Source organism: Aethina tumida, chromosome 5, assembly GCF_024364675.1.
Source record: "Aethina tumida isolate Nest 87 chromosome 5, icAetTumi1.1, whole genome shotgun sequence".
NCBI classification, from domain to species: Eukaryota; Metazoa; Arthropoda; class Insecta; order Coleoptera; family Nitidulidae; genus Aethina; species Aethina tumida.
The window spans coordinates 5,203,934-5,224,794 of NC_065439.1; the positions used below are offsets into that span (position 1 = coordinate 5,203,934).

The following is a 20,861-nucleotide window of genomic DNA, read 5'->3' on the forward strand; positions in this document are numbered from 1 at the left end:
AGTATATGCTTATTCCCAACTTAAGGTAGGGTAAAACAATTGAGCAGTAGTAAAATAAAAAGAAAAGACATGTTCAAACATAAACAAACAAGGCATTGTGTACAAATAAAATCAGAATTTCCGTCAACCATCGACGCATGGTCAACCGCATAACAAAATTGTGACATAAGTAAGATAAACAGTCCACTCATATGTAAACAAATAGTAAAACAATAGCCTGCACAAATGTATAAATAATGTACAAATGTCTAAATAAAACATGTATAAGTATTTGTAAACGCACACACATTTGTATATATAAAAAGAAATAAAACGTCACGACTAGGCGACTGGTCATTTGTAAAAATAAAACTTAAAAACTATAAAACCACATTAAAATAATTGCACAACAAAGTTGTGATACAGGTCAAAATCAGTCCATATCTGTAGAATAATAGTCTGTACAATTGTATAAATAAAACATGTCTGAGCACTTGTCGGAACACACACAGTTGTATATATAAAATGAGGTCAATGTTCTGACCAAGGGTCCAGTTATTTGTAAAAATAAAACTTAAAGCTAAAAACCACCACAAAATAAAATAGTTTAAAATCAGGATTAGTAATCCACTTTCTCACACATTGAATTAGTCTAGTTTGTTTTAATAGAGTCAAAGCAAGGATAAAATTGTTTGTGCACTATACCGGTTATTTCTGTTGTTCTGTAGTTGTTGTTCCTATCCTCTGCCACTCCCTCAATCCGGCTCCAGGTATCCTCTAATTCCTCTCGAGGTGACTCTACGGTCCGCAGGGTCGTAGTTGAAGATGTCCTGGAGCACCGGGTTCGTTCCCATTCGTGCCTTTTCCACCAATTTTCCCGTTTGTTTCCTGACCAAATCCTCGAGGGTCGTAATTCCCAATTCTCTGCGAATTTGGTTGTTGGGGACGAACCATGGCGCTCCCAGGATTCTCCTCAGTATTTTGTTTTCCAGTGACTGGAGCCCCCTCCTTCGGGTCGCCGATGCTGTTGCCCATGCTTGACAGGCGTATGCAGCTACTGGCCTGATTAGCTGGGTGTATACTGTGGTTTTGTTTGCGGTCGATATCCCATTTCCTTATCTCCAAAGGGGCTTCAGGGCTCCCATCCTTTGTACCATTTTCTTCTTTATACCCTCCAGGTGGGGCCCCCAGGTCATCCCTGCGTCCATGGTCACCCCGAGGTACTTGGCCGTCTCTCTCCAATGTATGTCTGCCCCCCCGTATTCCAGAGGGCCCAGTCCTTCTCTTCTCCTTGTGAACAGGACAGCCTGCGTCTTGGTGGGGTTCACCTCCATTCTCCATCTATCCGCCCACTCCTCCATTTCGTCTAGCTGCGCCTGTAACATTGTTTTTATGTATTTAAGGTTTTTATCCTGCGCAAAGAGTGCCGTGTCGTCCGCGAACAGGGCCAGCTCGACCCCTCTGATCTTGGTATATCTGAAATATAAATATTGAATAAGGTAGGGGCCAATACTGAACCCTGTGGCACCCCTGCTCCCACTGGGCGCTCCGCCGATCTGGCATCCCCCACCTTGACTTGGAATGTCCAGTCACTCAGGTAGGAGGCCAACAGACTAACCATACCCGGGCTGAACCCCGCCCTACCCATCTTCCAGAGCAGGCCGCCATGCCATACCCTGTCGAACGCGCTGGCAAGGTCCAGGAACACCGCTCCCGTTCCTCGTCCCTCGCTTCTACCTCTCAGGATGAGCTCACCCACCCTGGCTAGTTGTAGGTCTGTTGATAGTCCTTTTCTAAATCCGAACTGCTCTGGTTGGATTAGACCAAGCTGTTCCAGTTCGTTATCCAATCTTGTTTTTATTATTCTCTCTGCTATTTTAGCCAGAGTGGGGAGCAGTGCGATGGGTCGATAGCTTCCCGGATCCGATGTGTTTTTCCCGGTCTTGTGAATCATGGTCATCGTGGCCCTTTTCCATGGCCTGGGAACGTGCCCAACTCTCATCGATCCATTGATTATACGGACTAGCCGTTTAATAGCGTTTTTCGGAAGTTTCTTTAGGGCGGCATTTGTAATTTCATCCTCTCCGGGAGCTGCCCTGTTCCTTGCCCGTTTGATTTCATCCGTGAACTCCCCCTCTATCGTTCTCTCCATCGTGCTGTCTCCTCGGTACCCCGCATATTCCCGGACCTCCTCTTCTATCTCAGCATCCTCCTCTCTGCACCATTCCTTTTGTGTTCTTGTCGTGAATACACCTTCTAAGTGCTCGGCGAATAACTCTGCCCTGGTTTCCGGGTCGTGTATCACACCGTTTGCTCCCTGCAGTGGGTAGGCCTTCTTGTCTTTCTTTTTCGTTAGTTCTCCCGTCAACTGCCAGATTCCTTTTCCTTCTTTATCCAGTGTTGCTAGTCTTTGTGTCCACTGTTTGTTCCTGTCCTCCTCCATAGCTCTTTTGAATGTTGCTGTCCAGTTGTTGAATGTTCTTCTTGAGACTGGGTCCTGTTGTCTGTGGTACCGCTTCTTTGCCTTTCTCTTTTCTCTTATTATTCTTTTTAGCTCGTCCGAGAGTGTTTCCTTAGGGTTTGGGCGTCTCGGCCTCACCAACGTTGCCATTCTGAGGGCCTCTTGTATATCTGAGGACAGTGACTGGGCCATTCTGTCCAGTTCCGCGGACCTGTTGCACGGCTGATCGTTCTCCTGTCCACGGTCCAGACTCCTGTAGAACAGTGCCCAGTTTGTCCTCATCTTAGCCTTGTCCAGCTTGATTGTGGGTCCTCCAGTTATTTCCAGGCAGATCGGGTTGTGGTCGGATGACGTGCCTTCGATTGTGGTTAACTTGGTGTCAAGATTTAGATTGTTTGTTACCACGATGTCTATTACATCCGACCTACGACCTGCCTGGCAGATGGTTGGTTGGTTTGGTCCGATGACGTCCCAGTGTTCGTTGTTAGACAATGTGTATAGCTGTCTGCCATACGTGTTCTCGGACGTGCTATGCCATGTTGTATTTTTGGCATTGAAGTCACCCATTGGTATGGCATTTGGGTGACTTCTCATGGTGTCTTTCAGTTCTCCGGCTGGGAAGCGGCCTCCCGGAGGAATGTAGGTGGAGGTCACCATCATTTCCCCCTGTCTCGTTTTTAGAACAACACCTATTGCCTCCAGGAACCTGGCGTCCGGGGGTACTGCCGCCGTGTGTGGTATGGTGTCTTTTATAATAATGAGGACTCCTCCTCCTCTATTGCCTCCGGGTCTCGGTTTGTGGTATGTTGTATATCCCGAAATTTCTACATTCAGGTCCCTTCCCGCCTTTGTTTCGCTGACTAGCATCAGGTCCGGGTTCTCCATCGATGTCAACGCTCTCAGCTCCTGTTCTCTGCCGCCGAGTCCGTTGGCGTTCCATACGATTATCTTTGTGATGTTCTCAGGCATTCTGGGGTCCGGTGGTCGTCCTTGGTGCTGCCGGTCTCTCTAGGAGTGCCTGCAAAGTTATTTGTATTGAAATTATTGCATCAGCCATACCTTTTAATAGGTCTAAGTTGTTTGGGTCCTTTGTGGTGGTCCCCTTGAGGGCTTCGCTATAGCTGAGGGTGGTCGTTGTCCTGCTGTTAGCTTTGTTATGAATTCCCGCGTCTCCCCTGTTTTGCTGATCTGTTTTCTCTCCCTCTTTTTTATTTTTATTTGGATTTCTGATACAGATCGGTGCATTCGCGGGATGGTCGCCTCCGCAGTCTGCACACTTTGGTGGTTCTTCCTTGGGTCTCCTGCAATCCGCTGTTGTATGTTCTTCTGCACACTTCAGACATCTTGGAGCGCCAGTACAATTCATTTGTGTGTGCCCGAATTTTTGGCACCTGAAGCACTGCCCCACTCCTCCGCTTCTTCTAAGCGGCTCCATCCTGACTCCCATACAGCACATTTCCGTGATGTCAAATATTTTTTTCTGTTCTTGTGGGACCTTAACCAGGATCAGAGGCATGACCGTGCGTTCTGCCCCCCTCTTAAGCCTTGTCACCGTCCCTGGGCTGTATCCCCTCTCTCTGAGCTCCCTTTCCACCTCTTCCAGTTCTATCTCGATTGGGAGTCCTCTCATAACGGCGTTTATTTGTCTTTCTTGCGGGAGCTGGTACGAATGAAATTCCTCTTTATTATCTCTCAGGAATTTGGTAATACCCCTATAGTCACCTTCTGTCAACGGGAACATCTTAATACCTTCTTGAGTGTTGGTGGCCTTGTCGTACTTCCATCCTCTGGTTCTTATTTCGCTGGTTATGGCCGTCCATCTTCCCTTTTTGTGGATAACAATGGGGGGCATCCTAGTGGTTTTGTTTCTGTCTTCAGTCTGCTTATTACTCGTTTTTTCCAATTCGTCTTCCTGCTCCTTCCGGTTTGTTCTATTGGCTGATTCCATGGCCGCCGACTGCTGATGTGGTTCTGCGGCTTTTCCTCTTGTTGGTCATCCTCGGATTTTGGGCTGCTTTCCACTATTTCCATCTCTTCTATTGGTTTCTCCTCCTTCCCTGTCCCTTCCTCGGTATTCGCACTCTTCCTCTTCTTACCAGGCCTCCTCTATTGCCCTCGTCAGCCTCAGAATGTTATCCTGTAGACCTTTGATCACTCTGGTCTGTTCCGTCAACTGGCCGGTTAGTGTTCTTACTAGTGTCTGAAGGCTGTTATTTTCAGCCTTCAGCTCTGCCAACCTCCTGTCGTCATTGCCGCCGCTCACCGTCGCATGGCCGCTCAGCTCCTCGACCTTTTTCAGGATGGTCGGTGAGATTCTACCTCCGCCGACCACCTGGATCACGCCATCCTCCGTCTCGGTGTGCGAGATTTGTGCCCTACGCCTTTTGGGCTTCTTCACCTGCGAAACATTTGCGTTCTCCTTTGCATCGGGCGACCTCGCAATTCTGTCCATAGTCTTGAACACGTCCACTCTATCCTGGCTGTTGCCATTCGTTACTATTTTTGGAAACTCCCGTTTCGTCGTCAAGCTCATTTTGTTTTTTTTTTTTTTCTTTAAGGTTGGAAGGGCCCCGCCAGTAAGGTTCCCGTCCCTCCAGAACCAGCCTGAGAGGCTACTCAGTTCACCCCCCAATTACCAGCTCTTTTGGTCCAGCCCTAACGGCTACAGGCACCCTTCACTTCGGGTAGGTCCACTTGACGCAAATAGTTCCCGTGTACCGTGTTTACACACGGGACAGTGGGTCTACTTACGTCTACGCCTCCCTGTGGTCTTCTCCGTTGTTCCAAACCCTTGAATTTTATATGAGAGATACCCAGGGGTATCCCCTACGGGCCCGTGGCCCAGGCACAATTTTAGGTTGACTCTAACTGCCTTAATTTCACGTTTGAAAAGCACCCCGACACGTCATCACATACACTCACAGACAAACATAAGTAAACAACGTTTCTTCGGCGGTCCGACCTTTTTGACTTCATTCAATACTCAAAATGTAGTTTTGTAAATATATGATGCATAGGTACACTTCTAATAGAATTAGGTGAACAATTTACCACATCAATATCCTGAAGAATTAAAAGATGCCTTAAACCACAAGTATTTTAAAAGTAAAACTCTTGTAAGGTAAAATAACCTAGTAATTTGTAGAACACCTGTACATTTCTAAATCAGTATTAATATTTCGTTTTAAAAAATATATACATATTTATATTACGAAAAAGTACATTTTATTTATTTCATATTTCTTATTATTATATATTATTAATTTTATCTTAATTCTTTTAAAATTAACAAGTGCTAGTCTGTCACTGTTTTAGTTAGTAAAAACAAGTTTAATTTAAAATCCAAACTTAATACAAAATAGTATTTATTTTATAAAAATAAATGTTCTACAAATTATTGAGTTAAAATAAATTTAAATTATTTTATTATTTGTGATTTAGTTAAAGCAGTAATATTTGTCTAAACTTGAAATATATGAAATTTATTTATTAAAGACATATTTTATAGTAACAATGTCATTTGCAATATTTGTTGCACATTTGGAAAACTGGGCTTCTAGTAGAACATTGATTCTATGTCTTGATATGGTCAACACTCCTTGAATTAATTTCAGAAATTGTAGAAATCGTACAAAACGAAGAGTAATTCAAACATGACATTTATGACGAGAAACTTGACGTGGATGCTTATAATAGTACTACGAACCTAATAAAAAATATTTCGGCAAAAAATAATTAATAGACAGATCCGTATATTTTTTGAACACAGTTATTGTGATATCATGATCATCCCGTGCAGTTTTTTGTTGGCCAACTTGTCTATACTATTTAGTAAGTCAGACTCATTAATTTCATTGAACTGAATATGTTGATGATTAAAAAAAGTAGAACTAACGCGACGATAAGACGAGGCAATAAATGTCCTACTAAATCCATGAGCATCTTGAGTGACGTTAAAATCCCTCATGACTGGAGGTATTCTAGTAATGCCTTGTTTTTGGAGAACGAAATTCCAAACTTTACAGTCTTTAGTATTCTGCCAAATTCTTCATAAAAATATCGTCGGCATATTGTTTAAGAATGACAAAAGTTAAGAGGTACATACGTACTCGTACATATACATATTCATAATGTGAATTTTTATAGTACGATTTTTTTTTAGGCTCAAAATAGGCTTCAGTCCAGTTGACTGACTGTCGGTTGGACTCCGGTGTGAAATGATGAAGCTATCTTTCATCTATTCTCACATATCGACGAAAAATTTGTTTACGATTGAACAGTCCCAAACACTGCTCAGAATCATCAATTCGTTTTGATTTTTGGTCGATTGAGACCTCTCGCACTTTGAACAGAGCTTTCGTATACCCAAATAATTATTCACGATATGTACAACACGTTATTTTCCTCGTGCAAAGTCCAAATAATGTTTACCAAGCCAAACTTTGGCTTCAATAGTACTTTTTTCGCCATAAGGCTTCACTTAAGATGCTATAACTCACAAACTTATAGTGCGACAGCAATCAAATTTGTGTCTTTCTTTACGGTTAACTGAAAATCATATGTATAACCTAACCTAACCTTAATGCCAGTAGCTCCATTTATGTGTCAGCCTATGAACTTTTCAGCCCACCTGTTATTTTCTTTCGTTTCTACAAAAATATATAATTAAAATAATTAAAATTTTTTATAATTCAAGTTTAGAAAAATATTATTGCTTTAACTAAACCACATATAAATAAAATAATTGGTAGAACATTTATAAAATAGTATTTAGTCTGGATTGTACCCAATCTTTCTACCAAGGTGACAGACTCCAAGATGGACAAGAATCTTTTATATAACGCAATAGAATTTTTGGAAATAAAATATTCTAATAATTACCACTTCGACCCGCATTCCGTTATAGGACTTAATTTGCTGTTGATAATTAGAGAGGACAAAGGTAAAATGAATAAGGTGAAATGTCTTGATACAACGTTGAAACCGACCTTCGAATCTGACTTCCTCGGAGACATACGTAATGTTAAATTGTCAATAAGGAATATTGTATACAAAGTAGATGATTAAAGTGTTTGTCAAAGCTTTGTTTGTGATGACATGGAAGAATCTGTGTTGATAAAGCAAAACTTTCGCTTTAGATTGACCCTCTTTTCAGAATAGTTCAAAATGAAAATTACCTTCATGAAACAAATAATGATGAATGGAACGCTATCAAAGAGTGAGGAAACAATGCAGAATGAATCCAAAATTACATAAAATATCATTGAGAAAAAACTCAAAGGAATCAAGCCAAACTAAAAAAGGTAAGAATATTTTTATTTTATGCTATTTTGCACATTAAAAAATTAAAATTATTTTTAAATTTGGCATTTCTTAGGTCCCTTCAAATGTACCCTTAAAATTGAACATTATATAAAGTAAATAGTGTTTCAAGATTGCTCTTGTTTTTCTAACATATCTAACCTAATCTATGTTTTAGATGATTCGATGATATATCCAGTAAAGATGCGAGTTGTCAACTCGGAATTCAGATCCGTTGAAAAAGATATTTTCAGTCCCTATCAGGAAAATTACATTATTTATCCAAGGCGTTGATTACTGCAAGTATTATTTTAATACATTTAATAATTGTCAACAGAATTTGATGAAAAGAATTTTTAAATGGTTAAAATTTCTTTCCTTGATGATGTTTCATAATTTTTAATGTTAAAAGTTGTAGGTCTCCACAAATTTTAATTAACCAAAGGACATTGAGGAACTACCAAGAATACCTCCAACATAACATTATATCACACCACATTAATATGAGAATTTTAATTTTTTGACTATCCATCTTCAGGCATGTGAAATTATGATTTTTCTTTGATAAATATATATCAAATTATAATTGATAAGTTTGACAATTTTATTTCCAAAAATGTGTGTATTTTATAAAGATTGTATTCATTACAACTTTCTGTCTCGAAAATATATCTGGACTTGAGATATTGGATTAAAAATCCGTTTTAATTTGGATCACTGAAAATGACTTTTTTTCTAGTCGATTTTGTTTCAATTTCTTCCCATTTATTTAAAACGTCTTAAAAGATGATTTTTTCATCAAGAGGTATTTAAAGTCGATCTTGTAAAATAAGATCAGTGCTCACCTCAAAAATAATTGCCGTACTTCTTAGGCGACTCTTAAATCCATAAAAACAGTGTTAAGAGACTCGTTTCAGTATTATTATCCTGAGACCAATATTACATTAATTTATATTCATAATCACTTTAGATTTTATATCCCACTTTCTCACATGATTTTCTAAAACAAAATTAATATATAATGTAAAGTATGTAAGCATACTAATATAATATTTTAATTGTAGTTATATAATTATAAATTTAATCGAAAACTGTATTTATGAATTTTAAAATTTTGTGCCCATATTGGAATCGAATTCGTAACAATACTTTATATATTTATATAACATAGGCTTTCGAGTTTGAACTTTCAAAAAATGCAGGCTTAGGAGCAAACTATGAATTGCATCTTTTATTTCCCCTGGCTTTTTAAGAGGAGTGTATTTCTAATTGGAATCCATTCCATTCTTGATGAAACAAATATTACAACATGTAAAATTGTCTGCCTTATAAATTTTGAAACAATAAATATTATTCAAATTGTAATAGTTTCGAATAAATGTTACAAATATTTACTTCCCACCAATAACATATTTTCAGCAATAATTCTCTTGTAACACTTGAGAAGTTTTTTATTTAAACCACACAGCTGTAGTACCAGCTGTAGAGAATTAAAAGCTCCTAATTGCATTCATTGCTTTGTAAAGGGTTCCTTATGATTCGTAGCCTAATTTTTCCAAACTGGAGTTAGTAATTTTGCATCTTTCCATGATGATTGTCTTTACTAATAAATAAATAGTAAGGCCAATGGCTTCAATTGACGTATTCAAATCTTTAATATCTACAAACGTCAAATATGTTGATCCTGAACGTAAACATTTTTTTGGTATCATGTTAATTTGTTCTTTCTCTGAATGATACAATCAATACAGTAAATATAAATTTTTGATTCATATGGTTTCTATGTGTTAAGATGCCGGATTTCAAGTCCTCGTAAAATTTACTTAACGATGATTCGAATAACCAATTCAGGCAGATATGCCTTCATCAGTGTTGTCAAATCACCTGTGCAGGATTCCATAATCATATAAAGATCAAATTTTCTGTTTATCGTATTACCAAACGCGATGTCAATGAACGTGATTATATTTTTGTGGTTGAATATGCTCATTATTTTCAAGAGGGTAATATCTCTTAAGACTGTTGCAATTATTCCATTGTCTTTAACTTCGATAGTAATATTTTTACTGTCACATGGTTCCTATTTCCATTCGTTGTTTTGTAGAGAGTTCCCAATGATCCGAAGCCAAATTTATCCATGATGTAGTTGAGGATCTTCTGTCCATCCATGATGATTGTCTTTGCTAATAAATTAATAGTAAGTCCAATGGTCAAGATAGATATGCCTTCATCAATCTTGTCAAATTACCTGTGCAGAATTCCATAACCATATAAAGACCAAATTTTCTGTTTAACGTGTCACCAAACACTATGTCAATGAACTTGATTATGTTTTTGTGATTGAATATGCTCATTATTTTCAAGAGGGTAATATCTCTCAAGACTGTTGCAGTTATTCCATTGTCTTCAACTTCGATAGTAATATTTTTACTGTCTCAAGGTTCCTCTTTCCATTCGTTGTTTTGTAAAAAGTTTCCAATGATCTGGAGTCAAATTTATCAATGATTTAGTTGGGAATCTTGTATCCTTCCAAGATGATCGTCTTTACTAATAAATTAATAGTAAATCCAATAGCCAAGGTAGATATGTCTTCATCAGTGTTGTCAAATCACCTGTGCAGGATTCCATAACCATATAAAGACCAAATTTTCTGTTTATCGTATTACCAAACGCGATGTCAATGAACGTGATTATGTTTTTGTGGTTGAATATGCTCATTAGTTTCAAGAGGGTAATATCTCTTAAGACTGTTGCAATTATTCTATTGATTATGTTTTTGTGGTTGAATATGCTCATTATTTTGAATAGGGTAATATTTCTTAAGACTGTTGCAGTTATTCCATTGTCTTCAACTTCGATAGTAATATTTTAACTACCACTAGGTTCCTATTTCCATTCGTTGTTTTGTAACTAGTTCCCAACGATCCGGATCCAAATTTATCAATGATGTAGTTGGGAATCTTGTATCCTTCCATGATGATTGTCTTTACTAATAAATTAATAGTAAGTCCAATGGCCAAGGTGGATATTTCTTCATCAGTGTTGTCAAATGACCTGTGCAGGATTCCATAACCATATAAAGACCAAATTTTCTGTTTATCGTATCACCAAACGCGACGTCAGTGAACGTGATTATGTTTTTGTGGTTGAATATGGTCATTATTTTCAAGAGGGTAATATCTCTCAAGACTGTTGCAGTTATTCCATTGTCTTCAACTTCGGTAGTAATATTTTTACTGTCTCATTGTTCCTCTTTCCATTCGTTGTTTTGTAAAAAGTTTCCAATGATCTGGAGTCAAATTTATCAATGATTTAGTTGGGAATCTTGTATCCTTCCAAGATGATCGTCTTTACTAATAAATTAATAGTTAGTCCAATGGCCAAGGTAGATATGTCTTCATCAGTGGTGTCAAATCACCTGTGCGGGATTCCATAACCATATAAAGACCAAATTTTCTGTTTAACGTATCACCAAACGCGACGTCAGTGAACTTGATTATATTTTTGTGGTTGAATATGCTCATTATTTTTAAGAGGATAATATCTCTCAAAACTGTTGCAGTTATTCCTTTGTCTTCAACTTCAATAGTAATATTTTTACTGTTTCATGGTTCCTATTTCCATTCGTTGTTTTGTAAAGAGTTTCCAATGACCTGGAATCAAATTTATCAATGATTTAGTTGGGAATCTTGTATCCTTCCATGATGAGTCTCTTTAGTAATAAATTAATAGTTAGTCCAATGGACAAGGTAGATATGTCTTCATCTGTGTTGTCAAATCACCTGTGCAGGATTCCATAACCATATAAAGACCATATAAAGAGAGAATTTGATTATGTTTTTGTGGTTGAATATGCTCATTATTTTTAAGGGGGTAATATATTTCAAGACTGTTGCAGTTATTCCATAGTCTTCAACTTCGATAGTAATATTTTTACTGCCTCAAGGTTCTTATTTCCATTCGTTGTTTTGTAAAGAGTTTCCAATAATCCGGAGCCAAATTTATCCATGATGTAGTTGGGAATTTTTTGTCCATCTATGACAATTGTCTTCACTAATAAATTAATAGTAAGGCAAATGGCTTCAATTGGTATGTTCAAATCTTTCACATCTAGAAAAGTCAAAAGTATTGATCCTGTACACAAACATTTTATTAATATAATGTTAAGTTGTTTTGTCTCTGACGAGTCGTTTAAAAACGGTTTATAATTAAATAATTCAGAAATGATACAACTAAACTAACCAAACATAAATTTTTGAGTCATATGAATGATTCAATAATATTTCTGGAGCTCTGCCCTGTTAATGTGCAGTATATTGAGTTCCCATAATTGCATTACTTCAGCACCATACTTCTTTATGACCTTTTAAACAATTGAAGGTTCGCTGCAGAACCATTATATTTAATCGAAATTTGGAAAAATTTGTTTAAAATTTGATTTGTCGAACGAAATATTTACTACTAGTACTAGATAGCAATTGTTATTTTTAATAATTATATTTAAACAAAATTAATGGAAAATTTACATTACATTTACATTTTGGTGTTGCTGTAATGTTCAAATCAATATAATCATATTATATTGAAATTGAATCATTGGTTAGAACGGATAAAATTTTAAATATTCCAACGAATCCTAATAATAATATATAAAATATGCTATAGAATATTGATGCTTAATATTTTGACAAAATAATTTTAATAATTTTATATATTTCAAGTTTAGAAAAATATTACTGCTTTATCTAAATCATAAATAATAAAATAATTTAAATTTATTTTAACTCAATAATTTGTAGAATATTTATTAAATAGTATTAATTTTGGATTTTAAATTTAAACTTGTTTTTTATTAACTAAAACAGCTAATATATTATTAGAAATATGAAATAAATAAAATGTATTTTTTCATAATATAAATATGTATATATTTTTTAAAACAAAATATTAATACTGATTTAGAAATGTTATAAGTATTCTACAAATTATTGGGTTACTTTACTTTACATGTGTTTTAAAATATTTGTAAAAATATGTAAATTTAACGAAACAAACAAAATCGAAAATATTGAGCTATAATAAATATATTTCAAAATCGTAATGGATAATTCTAACATGGTTTAAGGCAGGCATATGCGGATTAATAGTATTTTACACTACAAGGGAAGAAAGTTTGAGATTCCTGCACTGCGCGACATATTGCCCGAGGCGTAGCCGAGGGCAAGATAGATGGCGCGCAGGGCAGGGCTCTCAAACTTTCTTCCCGTGTAGTGTATACTATTTTTTTACTACCTCGGTCGAAAGTGCGTATTTTGCTCCCCGGTTCCACGACAGAAAAATACTATTTTCTGCCGCGGAACCGGGGAGCAAAATACGTACTTTCGACCGAGGTAGTAAGAAAAACATATAATAATTGTAATGAATAAATTCTCTTTGGAATAATCTTTTAATTCTTCAGGGTATTAATGAAATAAATTCTTCACCTAAATGATTAAATAATTTTTGGACAGGTAATATTGCCTGGTTTCTATTAGAAGTGTACCTTTACACTATATATTTAACAAAATTATATTTCATTTTTGCGTATTGACCTAACCTTTCTACCAAGATGACAGACACCAAGATAGACAAGAATCTTTTATATAACATAATAGAATTTTTGGAAACAAAATATTCTGAGAATTGCCGCCACTACTTTGAGCCGCGTTCCGTTATAGGACTTAATTTGCTGCTAATAATTAGAGAGGACAAAGGTGAAATGAATAAGGTGAAATGTCTTGATACAACGTTGAAACCGTCCTTCGAATCTGACTTCCTCGGTGACATACATAGTGTTAAATTGTCAATAAGAGATATTGTATACAAAGTGAATGACAAAAATATTTGCTTTGTTTGTGAGGACATGGAAGAATCTGTACTGATAAAGCGAGACTTTCGCTTTAGATTGAACCTGTTTTCAGAAGAGTTTAAAATGAAAATTGCCTTCATGAAACAAGTTTTGACTGAAATAAAATCAATATTAGATACAATGAATTATAAGGGTTATGAGATTGTTTTAGAATACGACTATTCTGATTAATTAATTAATCAGAGTACACAAACAATAATAATATTGTATAATAATAAGTGTATTAAAAATTGTAATTAATTGTACCGTATAAAATAAATAAATCTAATTTATAAATATTTATGTTTTATTATCAAAACATTTAAACTTTAAGGTTGAGGCTTTAGTGACCATTGTTTCCATATCTTTAGTTGTTCGCGTTGATTGGTCGACGATGATAATTTTATTTGAATAAATTACAGAATTTCATATTTGTCCACCATTGTATTTGAAATTTTTTTATTATTTCTTTTTTACGATTTCGTTTGGTGACAACGAAAATTGTTTCATATTTTGGTTTAAGGGTTGAACAGAAAGTGTTGTGTTTCTGGAACTAGTTGAGGTGAGTCCGATTTAGCCATCTACTAACAACAATTAAAGTAATTTCAAATGGCAACAAACATTTTTTTCGATTAATTGCAATATAGATACTAATAAATAAATAGTATTGTTTCTAAGATACCTTACAAGATCAGTTCACGAAGTAATCAGATTCTCCACATAAGCTTATAGAACAAATATTGATTCAAAAAGACAGTTCAATCTTTAGTTCCACATACACAAATTGAAATTGGGACATACTTCATTATTAAATACAATTTATTATAAAGGTTATGAGATTGTTTTAGAGTATGACTATTCTGATTAATACACTTATTGTATGTTATTGTACAATAATGTAATTGTATTGTATAATAGTAGTAATAATAATAGTCATAAATTATGTTAAATATACACAATTTATTATATATTAATTATTTCTCTGTTTCATATTCTCTATTAATATTTAATAATCGTTAATTTCTTTATATATTCTATTAATAAAATTAATACATAAAATTTTGTTTTAATAATTAACATAATATAGTTAAACACAAATTGTTTCGTAAACTAATTTAATATTATGTTAGTTCATGGGAAATTTATTTGAGTTTACAGAATTTCATATTTGTCCAGCATTGTAATTAAAATGTTATTTATTGTCTCTTTTAACAATTTCGTTTGATTCGAGTTAATGCTGGTTTAACTTAAATAGAAAATTCTTTCATATTTTGTCCTATCTTTAAGGGTAACCCTTAAAGAAGGGTTAAGCAGTAAGAAAGAGTTGTGTTGTTGGAACAAGCTAACGCGGGTCCCATTTAGCATTAGCAACAAAGTTAAAGTTATTTCAAACGGTGGAAAATATTTTATTTATTGCTTGATGAATTGATCTTGTAAGGCATCTAAGAAACAATGCCAAACAAAACAGGTATGTTTTTAAAAATATCTATATATGCAATTGTGGTTGCCTCAAAGCAGTTTCTTTCTTAAATGAATAATATATTTTTACTATCAAATTCTCCACATAAGCTTTTCGGACATTGTTTTAAAAAGCAATTCAGCCTTTTGTTTCACATACACAAATTGTAATTCCCTTTTACATATTTGACATACTTTTCAAATTAGTTATATTAGTCGATTGCGTTTCATTATTGTGGTAAACAATATTTTTGATACTTTACTGCACACTCCATAAAATGAAAAACAATAAATAATTATTCAGCAGCAGTTTTGTAAACATTTAGATTTACTGAAAAAGGTTCAAATTTCTGATTAATATTTATTTAGGATGTTAAATATGTTACAATTAAAAATTACATAATGTACATAAATATGCACTTAAGTATTAAAAAATTGTTTTAAAATCATTCAGTATCTATTTATCTGTCTAACATAATATAATTGTGAAAATTTTTTGTTTTATTTATTTTGGAACATAAGATAAGCGACAATTAATAATTATTTGTTGTAATACATTAATATATGTAAGTTTAATTAATATATAAATAAAAAGTAAGAATATACACATATTTCATAATTTTAATTTAGTGGGATATAATAGTATAAATGATAATACATATTTTGCTTTTTAAAATATTATATATTAAATAATATTAAGATTCACACAATAATTTATTAAAGTATGTACGTTATTTGGTTGACTGATTTTTTAAAAATCAGTCATAAAATTTATGGTATAATTTTACTTTAATATAAGAAAATTAAGTACTAGATTGAAATAACTAATAAATACATTTAAGAAAAATGAATTTGAATCTATTTTTGTAAAAAAATAATTTCAAATAAAATAATTTAAATGACTTATTGTACAAATATTAACAGTAAGACTTGAATTTGAAGAACAATGGGAAAACATTTAGAAAATTACTGAACCTGAACCAACCGAGTAACATCGTAAAAATCTCAGATAATTTCTAATGAAAATATTAAGAATCATCAAAGGATACTTTACTGCCCTAAATAACATTGTTGTCATACCAATTATTTCTATTTTAAACTGATTTTTCATCGTTATTGAGATTATAACTACAATAGTTAACTTTAAATCTAATATATTTTAATGTCTAATTCTAATATTATTCTCACCTTCAAGTAATTTATCATAATAAAAATCATTTTTACCATTATTTATTGTTCACTAAATTAATAAAACTTAGCTTAAAAAATGGCTTATAATTCTATAAATTATTTAAATGTATTGTACAAAATTAAAATCATTAACTATAATTACCCTATACAAATTCCTTGTATTTTCGTAAAATCGACCCACTGTGCGACTATATCTTAACACTTTTAACAAGGTTCGAACAGAAATCATACGTATTTAAAATGTTTCGTAGATAATGATAACATTAAAAATAAAATAAATTTGCAATTATTATTTTTTGTGAAAGTTAACATTAAAAATAACAAAATCATAATCATTGTTTGAAATCATTTATAATCTAATATTGAATTTATATATTTTTTAAAATATTTCCATTAATTTTAGTCCCACATTTTTTAATATAATTTTGTGTACTATAATGTTATACTAATATTATTTATAAATTGCGTATTAAAATTACTTTTTTAAAATAAGATCAGTAATTAATTACATGCTAATACATTTCTAAAAAAAATATTTTTTTTTTATGTTTGTTTTTACCATACAGGATATGACGATATTTAAAATGTGAATTCTTCTAGACCTTCTATTGTATAATTTAATTATGATAATGAATGGAACGCTATTAAAAAGTGAGGAAACAGTGCAGAATGAATCTAAAATCACATAGAATATCATTCAGAAGAGTCAAACCAAACTAAAAAAGGTAAGAACATTTTAATTTTATGCTATTTTACAAAATAAAAAAAATTTTAATTGGGCATTTCTTAAGAACCTTTAAATGTACCCTTAAAATTGAACATTGATTGCTCTTGTTTTTGTAACATTTCTAACCTAATCTATGTTTCAGATGATTCGAAAACATATCCAAGAAAGATGTGAGTTGTCAAGTTGGAATCGAGATACGATGAAAAAGATATTTTCAGTTCCTAGCAAAAATTGCTTTATTTTTATAAAGCGTTGATTACTGCAAGCCCTATTTCAATATGTCTAATAATTGTCAACAGTATTTGGTGAAAAGCTTTTTTAACTGATAAAAATTTCTTTCCTTGATGATGTTTCATAATTTTTAATATTAAAAATTATAGGTTCTTTTTGGGTCTTACGGGATAAACAAAATGTTTAAACATTCCACAAATTTTAATTGACCACAAGACATTGAGAAACTACCAAGAAAACTTCCTACATAACTTTACACCACACCACATTAACATGAGATTCTCATTAGAAGCTTCTTAATTTTTTGACAAACTTCAGACATGTGAAATTATAATTTTTCCTTGACAAATATATATTAAATTATAATTGATAATTGTCACATAAAGGTTTATAACCTACTGCATCGTAAACATTGATGCTGATAAGTTTGACAATTTTGTTTTTGTTTTCAACAATAAGTGTGTTTCGAACCTCATGAGTCTGGTTGGTTATGAGATGTGGAAAATATTCATACGAACGGTGAAACATTTCTTTTATGTTCTTCTGAACTGATGTTTCCAATCAACTTCCCTGTATTTTGTTTAATTTAGAATTTGCTTCGAGTCAACATCTTTCATATTTTGCGACTGTCGTGTTATGATATTTTATTGACACAATTTTTATTGATAAGTTGGATGTTGGTATTTCACGATTTTGTTTCAATCTCTTCCCATTTACTTAAAACGTCTTAAAAGACAAAATTTTCGTCAAGAGGTGTGTCAAGCCGATCTTGCACAAAATAACATCAATGCACTCCCCAAAAATGATTTCCCTACTTCTTAGGTGACTACTTAAATCCATAAAAACAGTGCTATGAGATTTGTTTCAATTGAAGTTTTTATATCCCACTTTCCTATACACCATTAATTATAGTTATATAATTATAAATTTAATCATACATTGGATTTATGAATCTTGAACTTTTGTGTTGGAATCGAACTCGTAACAATACTTTCTACACCTTTTTTAACATAGCCTTTCAAGTGTATATCTAATTGGGATCCGTTCCATTCTTGATGGAATAAACAGTACAAATATTTACTTCCCATATTTTGTCAGCAATAGTTCTATCGTAACACTTGAGAAATTTTTTATTTAAACAACACAGTTGCAGTGCCTTCAGGATTTGCTCAATGATAATCCGAAGTTTTTCCGAAACTAATTTTTTGGATAAGAAGCTACTGTATTGGCAGTCATTTTTTTATTACTTCTCGAACATGGACTTTACTTGACCGACTATTTCTTTGGAGAAAAATCTTAATGTTGCTTGTTGCTGATTCCGCAGTCTAATTTGTCCATGAAGTAGTTGGGAATTTTGCATCCTTCCATGATGATTGTCTTTACTAATAAATTAATAGTAAAACCGGTGCCTTCGATTGACATATTCAAATGTTTAATATCTACAAACGTCAAATATGTTGATACTGAATGTAAACATTTTATTTGTATTATATTAATTTGTTCCTTCTCTGACGAACCGTTAAAGACGGTTTATAAATGAATAACTCATAAATGATACAACCAACACAGCAAATATAAATTTTTGAAGCATATGGATGGTTCAATAACATTTCTGGAGCTCTGCGTCATAGAGAAAAGGCGTGATAAAGTTTCTATATATCACCCTGTTAATGTGCAGGATATTGAACCTCGTAAAATTTCCCTAACGATAATTCGAATTTCTAATTCTCTAATTCCAAGCTGATACAACTTCATCGAAGTTATCAAATCGCCTGTGCAGGAATCCATAACCATATAAAGATCAAATTTTCTGTTTAACATATCAGCAAACGCGAAGTCTTGATGAACTTGATTATGTTTCTGTGGTTGAATATGCTCAGTATTTTCAAAAAGGTAATATCTCTTAAGACTGTTGCAGCTATTCCATCATCTTGAACTTCAATAGTGATATTTTTACTGTCACAATGTTCCTATTTCCATTCGTTGTTTCCATTCCAATGATCTGGAGCCAAATTTATCTATGATGTAGTTGAGAATCTTTACAAAGTAGATAATTAACAATTTCTAAAAGCATTGGCATGTAGACTCGAGTTTCGTCAATAAAACTAAAATATATATAAATATTTTTATTTTATAGAGTGCAATTACATTATTTTTATACACTTATTATTATATATATATATATATATATATATATATATATATATATATATATATATGTTTGTGATTGATTAATTAATCAGAATAGTCATACTCTAAAACAATCTCATAACCCTTATAATTCATTGTATCTAATAATGATTTTATTTCAATCATTATTTGTTTTATGAAGGCAATTTTCATTTTAAACTGTCCTGAAAAGAGGGTCAATCTGAAGCGAAAGTCTCTCTTTATCAGCACAGATTTTTCCACATCATCACAAACAAAGCTCTGACAAATATTTTTGTCATTCACTTTGTATACAATATCTCTTACTGACATTTTAACACTATGTATGTCTCCGAGGAAGTCAGATTCGAAGTTCGGTTTCAACGTTGTATCAAGACATTTCACCTTATTCATTTTACCTTTGTCCTCTCTAATTATTAACAGCAAATTAAGCCCTATAACGGAATGCGGGTCGAAGTAGTGGCGGCAATTATCAGAATATTTTGTTTCCAAAAATTCTATTACGTTATATAAAAGATTCATGTCCATCTTGGAGTCTGTCATCTTGGTAGAAAGGTTGGGTCAATACGCAAAAATTCAGGATTTACAATAAAACTCTTTTTTTTTATTAAATTATTTATTGGTTTGGTTTATTTGTGCTACACAATTGACAATCTTCATGGTCGTTTATGTTGGGCCATGTTTGCGTAATTGTTATAACATATTCTCTGATGTTTTGGCGTGCCCCCTCTTCTTTTGAACTTATGCTAAGCGGGATGTTTTTTTTGTTAATTACAATTTCTTGATGTGTTATTTTATTGGATTGATTTCTTGCAGGAGTTTTATTTGATCAGGATTTACAATAAAACTCTTTATATCCTGTGGATTTATGCCTTAAACCTATCTTAAAACTAACTTAGGCCTATCTTAATCTACCTTAACCTAATAGTACAATTTTTTAGTTATAGTTCTCCTTTAGGAGTTTATACGAGTTTCTAAAATAGTACTCTGATGGGTGGTTTTCTAATATGTTTTTTTTTTTAGTAGTGGATGGTTGTTGTGCTTTTTCATGGATGGTATTCGCATTTCATGACGCCACGTCAGTGTTTTTATTTTTGTAAAGTTGTTTGATGTTGTACTATTCATTTGAAAGGAAGTAATTTATGATCTCGAGTTTACTGGCGTTTTTTGTTTTCAGCTCGTTAAGGTCTTTAACAATTTGCATAATGTTTAATTCTTGACTTACCTTTATGAGTTCTTGGAATGCTGTTGTTGGTTCTGTTTGCTCTCTTGGTTGGTTAGGTTGGTCCTGTGTTATTTTTTCTTCTTGCTTGTTTAGATTTTGTTTCGTGGCCTGGGCATAGTTTTTTGATGGAGTTGTCTTTTGGTATTTTTTTTCTTGTCTGCTTAGATAATCTTTGTACGAGGGACATTCTGCATAGGATGCCGCATGATCACCGTTGCAATTGCAACAAGTT

The 20,861-nt window shown here is 33.4% G+C and overlaps 1 long non-coding RNA gene across 2 annotated transcripts in view; it reads left to right on the top strand.

Annotated features, from left to right (window-relative positions):
* LOC126265634 (uncharacterized) overlaps window positions 1-17,425 on the top strand; it is a 30,805-nt gene extending 13,380 nt beyond the window's left edge. Inside the window, exons 1-3 of one of the 2 annotated variants that reach the window (XR_007548134.1) lie at window positions 14,126-14,190; window positions 16,844-17,002; window positions 17,147-17,425. This is a non-coding gene — a long non-coding RNA (uncharacterized LOC126265634). Of the gene's footprint in view, window positions 1-14,125; window positions 14,191-16,843; window positions 17,003-17,146 lie in introns of those variants that run through there. The other variant, XR_007548135.1, reaches the window with a different exon arrangement.
* Window positions 17,426-20,861: the final 3,436 nt, after the last annotated feature.